This window comes from Paramisgurnus dabryanus, chromosome 15 (genome assembly GCF_030506205.2).
Source record: "Paramisgurnus dabryanus chromosome 15, PD_genome_1.1, whole genome shotgun sequence".
NCBI lineage: Eukaryota > Metazoa > Chordata > Actinopteri > Cypriniformes > Cobitidae > Paramisgurnus > Paramisgurnus dabryanus.
In genome coordinates this window covers 34,589,555-34,599,374 of record NC_133351.1, presented here as the reverse complement: position 1 = coordinate 34,599,374, position 9,820 = coordinate 34,589,555, and the positions used below count along the sequence as shown (strand labels likewise).

General features: G+C 37.7%; 1 long non-coding RNA gene across 1 annotated transcript; it reads right to left on the bottom strand.

The window, feature by feature from the left end:
* Window positions 1-2,523: 2,523 nt before the first annotated feature.
* LOC135782878 (uncharacterized) lies at window positions 2,524-4,647 on the bottom strand. Its single transcript, XR_010545527.2, has 3 exons — window positions 3,801-4,647; window positions 3,527-3,674; window positions 2,524-2,808 (listed from the first exon to the last, which is right to left on the bottom strand). It is a non-coding gene; the product is annotated as an uncharacterized lncRNA (long non-coding RNA).
* Window positions 4,648-9,820: the final 5,173 nt, after the last annotated feature.

Sequence of the window (9,820 nt, the reverse complement as noted above, 5' to 3'; positions counted from 1 at the left end):
AGATGATCAGTCACATGGCTTTAATGTTCGCTACGTCAGAATTTATTCTGCAAGTGTGTTTCCAACACCCATTATTCACATCACATACGTCAAAAACCACCTTAAGCGGGCATACAAACTCTTTGCAAATTAAGGTATTTTTATTCGAAATTTGGCGTTTCCATCACTCGTTTCTTATGCGCTACTTCAAAAAGTGCATACAATCAGTGTGATGGAAACCCAGCTAGTATCGCACATTTTTACTCCTACATCTCTAATCTGTTACGGCTGCTTTTAAGCATTTTACTGGCTGCAAGAGTGCGGTTTCCCCACTCAAGGGTGCATCATTTATAAATAACATTTTGGATAACAGGAAGACGACACTGATGGCAGCTAAACAGCGAGTGTTTACCCAGAGAGCATCACCCAGAGGAACAGAGCTCTGCAGAGCAGCAGTGGGTCTCATTTAAACAAGTCTGAGACAGCAAGCAAATAAATAAGGCCTAGAGCTCTTGTGCCCTTTAATGTATTCAATTAAAGCAGTCTATCTCTGGAGACTCACACACACACAGAGAGATAGAGACTGCTGTAGGGGAAATATGAGGAGGATTTTAATGCTCTCAATACACTGCATCATTGGAAATGTCTCTCGACAGGTTTTTTTCCATAAAGGAAAAGTATCAAACTCAAAACGCTTTCAATGAAACTTTCCCGCAATAGCACAAAGTTCTATGAAGATGAAAGAAAGTTGTTTACGAAGACCTCCTGGAGGTTTTATTCATTTGGTTCAGATGAAAGACAGGCAGGTAAAATGTATAATAGAACAGGTACACAATAGTTTCTGTGCATGCATAGAGAAAAAAAAAAACATAATTACACAGCTGAATGTGACATCGCTTCAAATGTCACCGAACTACAACTTTGCTCGAGGATGATATAAAAGATAAGTGACAAACGTATAAACTTCACTGCTATGTGTCTGGCCTCCCAATGTCACAGTCTGGAAAAGCGGGAATGAAATAATAGAAATCTTACAGTGATAAACGGCAGGTGAACTCAGACATGAGATGGCTCGTGCAATTACCAGAAATATGTGTGTGTGACAGAATTAATCTGGTGTCCCTTTGTGCTTCTCGCTAATTTTCCATGCAGCCCCATTGTGTTTCAAAACCCCACTGAATTTGTATCTATTAAAATGAATCTCTTATTACGGTGGCTACATGCCTCTCCTCTGCCCTCGTACTTTTTTCCATAACAAATCAACTTAATCAAGCTCATTAACTGTCATTATTAGACATTTATTGTTATCTTTCCATGAGCTCTGCTGACAGGCGGTCTCCTCCCACACGTGGCCCCGAAACACTGCGCGGGCACCGCCGGGACATGGCACACACGCACACACAGAGAAGAACACAAACACAGACAAGAACACACACACAGACAAGAACACACACAATGCATGCACGCACACTGAAAAAAAAAATCCTTTCAATTTACGTAATTTTAATGTGTACATCGGTCCCACATAATCCGATTGTGTTAAACCAACATAATTTTCCTCATTTAATTTTTATGTGTCAGACCAAAACATTTTAATTGTTTCAAGTAGTCTAATATAAATATGTTGACTCAAAGTGCTATTTCTCTTTACTATAACACATTTATTTTGTAATGTTTAAGTAATTTTATTATGTAAGGGGACTAGATCTTCATCTGTAATTCCAACATGCTTTTTTAATGCTTATATTATGGGATTATGTAACTCTAAAGCAATTTCATTATGTTTCTGGAACCAGAATAATCATCCATAATTATCCAAATGTTATTTATTTCTTTTTTAAATACAAAATACATTTGCATTGGCATAAAAAGCAAAGAGTTTTAAACAAAAGTTTAGTGATATTGAGGCAAACCACTGCTTTCAGATCATCAATTAATTTAAATCACTACACATTAATTCAACAACAGTCAATAACTATTACAACAATCAGCACATGCAGTACATACAAAGGGGCAATTTCCCAAACAGGTTGTAGATTAATCCATGACTAGGCCCTAGTTATATTAGGATATTTTTTACAAAAAAAGTTTACAAACAAACCTACCTTACAAAAACAACACTGGAGTACATCTTGAGACAAAACAATGGCAGTGATATATGTCAAGATATGTCAGTGCAATATGTTCTCAAATTAAGGCATTGCAAAAGTCTGGGACTAGAAAAAGCCCCATCTGTAAAACTGACCCAAATGTTTAAAATAGTTACTATCACAGTAGATTTAGAAGTGCTAAAGCACAAACACTGCATTCCAAAGAGACATGCAAAACAGTAAGTACTATTATTTTTTAAATGGATTTACAAACTGGAAAATATCAATCCTTCAGAAAGTCAGAGCTACAGCATTAAACTGATAATCAAAGATTCAACAAAAACAAAATACAACAACCATTTCCAAAATCAACTCTGAGCAGCAAACTGTTAATGTTTTAATAAGAAAAAACACTTAAAACAGATAAATAGAAAGAACATAAATGAGCAGCACAGTCTTTCTGATCCTTTCACTGAAAGAAACGGTTCGTTAAAGTTACGCTCAATGCAGTTCCATTAAAATCTTTTGGATTTCCTCAAAACTAAAGCAGAGATCAGGATAGCTCAGGTTTAAGGCATACATCAGCTCAAACAACATGGCACGATGTTGCAACACCTTCATGGCTTCCAGGACTATACAAAGATCCTCTTCTTCATCACAAGAAGCATGTTGTTTGAGAGCACAAATCCCAACATTGGTGTCTTCAAATGACCTCGCTGATGCTGACTTCATCCATGCCCTGTACAAAACAGACAAATGTAGTTAAAGAAACAGAAAAAAAGGTTACTGTTACAATAAAAGTGTCATTGGAAATTAGTACAATGCAAACAAATATAAATGTAAGTATACAGACCCATGTGCATTGCCACAGCATATTACAATTGGTTACAAATATATGGGTTACAAAGCAAGGCAGCTGCACTGTCCACTGCTCCAGGTGTGTGTGCACGTTTACTAGACTGGAATGAGTTAAATAAAGAGGCCACATTTCGAGTGTGTGCTACCATACCTGACAATCACAGCAAAAGTGAATTATCTCATTTTCTCACTCTCATGTTGTTATAAACCTGTATAAATGTCTTTGTTCTGATGAACACGAAGGAAGACATTTATTTTGAGGAATGTTTGCAACCAAACTGTTCATGAGCCCCATTCACTTCCATAGTATTATATTTCCCCACTATGGAAGTGAATGGGGCTTATGATTGGTTTGGGAACAAACATTCCTCAAAATATCTTCCTTAGTGTTCATCAGAACAAAGACATTTATAAAGGTTTGTAACAACATGATAGGGAGTAAGTGATGAGAATTTTTATTTTTGGGTGAACTACCCCTTTAAATCTTCCCAGGTGGTTTAATGACCCGTGTGCCAAAAGATGTAACTAAAACATACTACATTTTCTGTACTTCCAACAATGTTTACACATTTTTATGTCTATGAATCTATATTACTTACTTCTGTCATTTGATCATTGATTGTTCCAAGTCTTTTTGCTAGCTGTCCTCCTTTCTGATAGAAGAGTTTCATCAGGTTTTTGGATTGGAGGTCCAGGTGACACGCAGGAACATAAGACAGTAGTGATTCTTTTAAATTCAGCATTTATCTGAAAACAAATTAACCAACCATTGTATATTTGAGTACTGCGAGTCAAAGAATAATACATGTATATTAGTTACAAAAATAAGATTTAGCTCCTAACAGCAGTAAAACAGTGATAGGAATTACTTACCAATGCTTTTGAGTGTATAGCGCATGCAAGGATGATGGACCTATAAGAGGAAATATTCAGAGGTGAAATCAACACACAACCTCAAATGATTAAGGTCACACATACACAGAGCAATAATGAAATAAGTATTATATCTGTCATAGGACGCAATTTTGGACAAAATGAGATCTTAAAACAAGGTGCTCTTCTGAAAACGTCAGCTTTAAGGTGTGGCACTTCAAAGCGATTTTTTTCAGTTAATATACCAGACGTCACGCGAGGCATTTAAAAAAAGCTTTTTCTAATTGAATCAAATGTTGCTCGTGGCGTCACGAATAACTGACGCGGGTCTGTTCATCTGATTAAGCAGACAGTTTGTTTCATACGCAATGTCATTATTAATGTAGTCAATTGATATCATCTGGTAAATTACTTACATGGATAACGTTACTCTGGACAGAATAACGTTTGGTTAGCTTTTATTTGTCCTGAACCGTTTCCATAGAACAACTGAGTAAAAAGTGCCTCAAAAGTCAACTCAAATCTGACAGTTTTCAACTCGGATAAAACTACCAAACGTGAAATAACGTTATACAGCTGACATTTTTAAAACGCTGTTTTTCTTTATGAGCCTTACACTTAAGTTACTGACTGACTGACTGTAACGTTAACTTAACGTTACTCCACCAACATCCTCCAAACTCATTTTTACTACAAGTCATTGCAATGGCTACATATTGTAAAAAAACTGTCTATCTAGTGAAGATGTATCACGTATAAAGTGAACATAAATAAATAATAGAACTTACTTTAATAACGTGGTGTCCATCTGAGAGAGTTCTTCTGACTGACTGCTGCTGAGTCTTCATTTTGGCGCCCAAAACAAACGATGTTTATTCTTCCTTTATGGCGATTGACGTCCTTTTTATTGAGCGTTACTGCCACCTTCTGTTTAGGAGCTGCCATTTTGTGTGCAAACTCAATTTTATTGCTTTAAGTATTCAATTCAATCAATTTTAATCAATGTGAGAATAATGTGTTCATTTTACATTCAAACAAAACATTTTCATCATAATCATTTAAATTATGTTTACACAAGGAATATAAATATTTTGTGTTGCATATACATGTTTATTTTATTTAAATTCAAAGACCCACCAAGTCCATTTTTTTCAGTGCACACACACACAAATCTCTTATAATTTAACATCTAAAGATTTATTGATAAATGTTCATTTGTAATTTTTTCAAAAACAATAATACACTGTGTAGATATATTTTCCAATTGTAGAGATGATTAATGTGAAATATCTCAGAATAATCACACAAACAGAAGACTTAAAGAAATGTAGTAAACCTAAAATGAATATTCTGGTATTTTATCACACCCATGTTGTTAACATTTTTCTTTCGATTTAAGTGAATTGGGTAAGAAGAGGTTAATGAAATGTGTTAACTGTACACACAGCAGGTAACAATGTGTTGTTTGTCTTGACAGATGCCAGATTTCTTCTTTCCCAAACACACACAGCCTTCAGTTATTTCTACCATTATGAGATATTTGGCATCTAATAATTACTAACAAACCAAATAATTATTTGTATAGCATTTTAACAATTTTGCATGGTTGCAAAACAGCTTTTATGTAGATTTGAAATATTGGTAAATACGTTACAGATGAAAGGATAAGGTGATGAAAGTACATAGTTTTATTGTTATTATATGAAATTAAGAAAGTTTCTTTACCATGGTAAAAAAGTTGGGAGAAAACAGAAGAAATTGAGATTTATCTTTAAATCTTGCGCCTCCTGTTTTTTCTTCAAAGAAAAATAATTTGCCATTTCTCTCTGCTAGACTTTTAGAAGAAACGATGATAAGAAATGCACTCAAATTCTTTTGAGATTGCAATTCATTCTTGTAGAATAAAATTAAACTCTACCACGCTAAACAAAAAATATTTAGATTTTTTTTTCATTATTAAACTCTCTGTTTATTTGATTTGCATGATGCTTTTTCAAAATGCATAATTGCATTACAATCTAGAAGGCAGAATTATGCAGGAGATAGTTAATGCAGTATTGAAACAAATAAAAAAACTCCACGGATAGAGAAAAATATGCAAATGAGAAAGATATTTGTTCCTCATGAATGAGCCACACACAAGCAAAACAAAAACGATAGAAAGTTTTAAACTTAAACGCACAACAACTGGCACGTTTAATCTTACAAAACCCAGACAACACGCACACACCAATCCAGCATTAATCTGCACTTCACGCAGAACAGACCGACATTAAACACATTTACACATTTAGTCGCAGGAGAAGTTTGTATTTGTTTGAACCGTTTGTACCGAATTCAAATGCCAAAGCAAATGCTAAGGCCAAATAACGTGTCACTCCAACATTCAAATGCTACAGACAAATATCATGTCATTCCACATCCATTTGAAGGAAACACTTAAATATAAGGGTTCACTTTGTGCTTATAATAAAAACTTAATATTACAGGTTTGGAAACTGCAGTCCATTTCTTCTTTTAGCGCGAGACTGATATTTACATTCCCAAATCTAATCCATCCAATGGGAAAAGTCTCTCCAACACGGTTTAAGGAGACAAACTTTCCCATAAACACGCCGTGTGATTATATCTCAGCGGTTCTGGCGTCTACAATCAGGAGAAAATACACCGGCGGGAAAAGTGACACAGAAATTGTAGGATTTTTGTCGAAAAGTCTATTTACAAATCAGTTCAATAGAGAGTGTGTACGAGTACACCAGCCATTTCCTTCCCAGCAAGACTCGCCACATTACACCGGCTCATTTTCATCTCCCCGTTTCAGACTTTAATCAGACTTTAACTGCCGCGATATGAAAGTGTCTTAAACAAAGGGCTCCGCTCTCTACAATAACACTTAAAAAGGCCCTTTGTGTGGCTTTTTCCCCCTGCGAACAATAGCAAATTATATCGGGGTAAGAAATCTTTTATAATGAATCGCACATTTGCTGATTGCAAATAATTGCGTTAGGCGTGCGATATTGGCGGGGTCGTAGAGGTGACTGTGCTTCGAGTAATGCGAGGATTTGATCTCTGGCCCTCGCTGATGAGGTCTATTCACGACGCCGCTGACCTGCGCACCCCCCCTCCGCATTCTCTCGCCACTTCACTGTGATGAGGAGTGTGTTGGTTAAAGTTTGGAGCGAGGTGCCATTACAACAAAAGCCCCTCTCAACCCATCACCCCACCTCCTCTGCCCCGACGCTCCCTTGCTTTACCTGCTCCGAGCGGCGAGCGTGCCGGTGAGATCTGACCTCGGAGTCTGATACGGAGAACATGCGCAGGATAAAGAAGCGCTTAAAGGGGAAGTCCAATCTAGACATTTTAGCCTGTTTATCACGGGTAATTTATGTCCACTTTGCATTATACATGAGGAAAAATAAATAAATTTGCACGATTTCGATTATTAGATTGATAGTGTGTTGAAGCGGAATTTTCGTAACGGTCTTTAATGGACACAATTAACCAGAATGCACTGCGCGAAACTGAGTCATTAGCTCCACCCACTAACCACTGTTCGGTGCAGTCGTCAGGTTTGTTTGACTTCATGCGGCGCCGCAGGAACCGACAGCTGGATGACGTCAAAGTTCCGCGAAAGGGATTTAAAAGCAAACTCCTCCGTATGATTTCGCGAATCGCTCTCGCGGTACTTTGACGTCATCCCGCTGTCGATTCTTGCAACGCCACATGAAGTTGAACAAGCCTAATAACTTCTTTTACCGCTCAACTAGCTCTCAAATCAACTCAAGTCAACTTGAAGTTAGCCGGCAGACGAACCCATCCAAAGAGTAACTCCGCTTTAACCGTCTCTGAGGGGGAAATCACCAAAGCCCTCGATAAAAGATGACTAGAACCTGTGCAGTATGTGGATGTAAGGACAACAAATTCAGGCCACCGGGAGTTTTTATTGTTGACATCAACGCGACCCTCAGCTGACCCACCACTACACTACTTTGAATATGCAGCCAGCACTTTCGTCAGGAAGATTTTGAGTACTGTTTTCAGCCCAGTTTTTCCGCGGACTCGGGTAATGTAAAATTGTTAAAATATCTAAAACATCATTTGGCTTAGTTGTTGCTTGTTTTGTGTAACTACGGTAAACATACTACGTAGAAAGTTATTATCATGTTGTTATTATAAACACGAGCAAAGCAAGCTAACGTTAGCTCCTGTGCAGCTGTCAATCAAAAACGTTATCATCTACTGTCAATCATAGATATGTATAAAGGCTAGATGGCTTACCGCTGAGTCCCTAATGGCATCACCTGGCGGCCATCTTAGGACGGGACGCTCGCTCACTCGTAGCATTGAGTTTAATGGTGAAGGTACTTTTAAATGACCATAACTTGCTCAATTTTCTACCGATTTTCAAACGGTTTGGTTTTTTACAAACGTTATTAACGTGGCTATAATACTGGATGCTTTGACATGTTTCATGATTTTTTTATATATTTTTAGTATAGGTATGCAGTGTCATAGTTACATCTTTGACGTTTATAATAAACCAAACCGTTTGAAAATCGGTAAAAAATTAAGCAAGTTATGGTCATTTAAAAGTACATGCATCATTAAAACTCAATGCTAGGAGTGAGCGAGCGCCCTGTCCTAAGATGGCCGCCAAAATGCAGACGTTCCACTCAATTGGCCAGCAGGGCGGGCGAGCCATCTAGCCTTTATACATATCTATGCTGTCAATCATCTCGCCTCAAGACCCGCCCCCATTTAGAACATTCAGAATTAATGTAGTCGTGCATTTTTCTTCCGGTGATTTGATGACGCGTCAAATCACCGATACTGTAGCAGTTAAAAGCTTTAATTTTTTATATGGAGTTAGTACATTTGATGGCAGCACAATCAACTACATATATGGCATGAAATATAGTGTTGGAGCATAATGTTGTTTTAGGGTGGACTTCCGCTTTAATTATCTATTCGTAGGTAATAAATGGGGGATGAGTCAACCTGTGGTGACAAACTACATAATACAACATCAAGTTTAAAGGTGACTCGACACTGTAGACCGGTAATGCATTTGTTGCAATACATGTAATGTGATGCTTATAATGCGAGGAGTTAAAAACTGTACCTTCTGTTTTAGTTTAAGGTCACAGCCGTCACAACGAGTCGGAAATGGCATACTGTGATGGTACGTACTAAATTAGAAAGTGAACGCTAAAACAGTACTTTCTATGAAGTATGAATATGGGAAGTGTGAATAAAATCTTAAGGGTCTTAATGGGTCCACTTAGATCCAAAAACCTTAGGTCTGACCCGAGACCCAAGCGGGTTTGGGTCTAACGGTTTCACGTGTGCCTTGGACATGGGTCGGGTATAATAATAGCGGACTTGGGAAATTTGAAATGAATGTGTTTTTGCCGAACGGACCCTAGAAGACCAAAACTATACAACGAATCCTTTTTCAAACCCTCCTCTGTTTCCCAAGAGCACTTGGGACATCGTTTTGGCTGGCGCTAGGTTATTTTCGTTGAGACAGACCTGTCAATCAATTCTGAATGTGCATTTTAGCGGTTATCTTGAAAACAAATGGAGAAGTGGGCCAAATTGTTTGCGAGGCCACTGGGGTTTCTGTCTGTCTGACTGGTAGGTGTGGGGCTGCTGACTGCACACATGTTGCTGCCGTTTACATTTGTCTCCCCCCAAAAAATGCCACTGGGTCAGGTGTAATTTTCTTGGGTTTGTAATTTGCCCGGCCCAAGGCATAAGTGAACTAAGCGGCTGCTTGGGGCCCCCTGGCCCCAATTTTTTTTTAACAATTAAATAACTTACACAAGTAAACTAAATGAATATGAATAAATAAATGAATAATTCAAGACAAGAAAATTCTGATTTGCAGACAACTGCTGTGTGTCTGCAGTGCTAGCGTTCGACTTATGCGCAATATAGACACATCGCGTACATTGACAATTTGTGCCTGCACGCAAGTAATAAATGGTAAGCCATGTCACAAAAAAGGATGTATCCTC